Raw genomic sequence first — 1,450 nt, 5'->3', positions numbered from 1 at the left:
ATTAATGATATTTTTCTCACTATTTGATTTCATACATGTGCTCAGTCATGCCAGATCTTTCAATGTTTTCAAAACTCAGCTATGTTAATCTGTTTCAGAAACCTTAAATGATGTTTTAAAGATATTTTGAGCTGGGCTGCATATTTTTACTATTGCCCGAAGGGCTTATGAGATTTTGACTGAGTAAGGCCGAGGACCTATATTGTGAGGATACTTTTGTGTCGGGCTGCACGCCGCAGCAGTGATACACTAATTATGATAATGAGGCTGAGGTCCTGAGATTGTACGCCACGAGGTGTCTTGATATTGATATGAGGCCGAGAGCCTGTTTATGATGCCACGAGATGGCTTGATATTGCGCTTAGGCCGTAAGGGGCCCCTCCAGGAGTCTGCACACCCCCAGTTAGCGGGGGTACCCATTGTGACGTGATATATAGCCCGAGGGGCTGGTATTGTTCTGTGATATTGCTCGAGGGGCTGATTTGATGTTATTGTGCCCGAGGGGCAGTTCTTATGTGTTTACCATTCCTAGTTGTTTTTCCTATCTATTGTTGAGTGCTTAAAAGGTGTTTTTATGAGATTTCATTGTTAAATTGTGTTACTGATTTTGGTATGCCTCTGATAGCTAAATGTTGTGTTTAATGTGATTCTATATTGTTCAGTCTTCATTTATTCTAATTACTTACTGTGTTGGAAGTACTCACTTTACTCCCTACACCTCTGTGTGCAGACTCGGGCGCTACAAGTCCTGCTACTGTGGGTTGACAGTTCCAGCAGATCTTCGGAGGTTTACTAGGTAGCTGCTTGGCGATTCGCAGCCCAATGGAACCTCCCTCTATCTTATTTCTTTTTTGATTTAGTTATTTAGTAGTGGAGTAGACTTTCAGACTGGTAGTATTATTTTAGATGCTCATGACTGGTGACACCCCAATGTCGGGCTGTGTTGACTTTTACTTCCGCAAATTATACTGTTAAATGCTTATTTTGGGATTTTAAGTCTGATTAAAGACTTAGTAGTTATTATTTTAATTGCATAAAGTGAATTGGAAGTGAGTCAGCTGGCCTTGTCTTCACGAGAGGCGCCATCAGGACCGGGTTGGGTTTAGGTTCGCGACAGATTGAAATTTGCAATTTCTCTATGAAGATTGAAGGATCGTATGCCATCAATTTTGTTAAATCTCTTAGAAAGATCATGTCACGACCCGAATTCCCCACCATCGGGAGTCGTGATGGCGCCTACTGTCGGAGCTAGGCAAGCCAACCTTAACATACCTTTTCAACTAATTTTCAACAAGATAATAATAAAAACAATAAATTCAAGCGGAAGCCTTAATTTAATATTAAATGAACGAAAATGCGGAAAAAAATTAACATCGTCCTCTACCCAAGATTTAGTGTCACAATACTTACGGACTACTATAAGATACTACAAATAAGAGTTTGAAAGAAA

The sequence above is a fragment of the Nicotiana tabacum genome, chromosome 5, assembly GCF_000715075.1.
Source record: "Nicotiana tabacum cultivar K326 chromosome 5, ASM71507v2, whole genome shotgun sequence".
Taxonomy (NCBI): Eukaryota; Viridiplantae; Streptophyta; class Magnoliopsida; order Solanales; family Solanaceae; genus Nicotiana; species Nicotiana tabacum.
The sequence above is the reverse complement of the archived record's forward strand: the minus strand, read 5'-3'. Positions refer to the sequence as shown.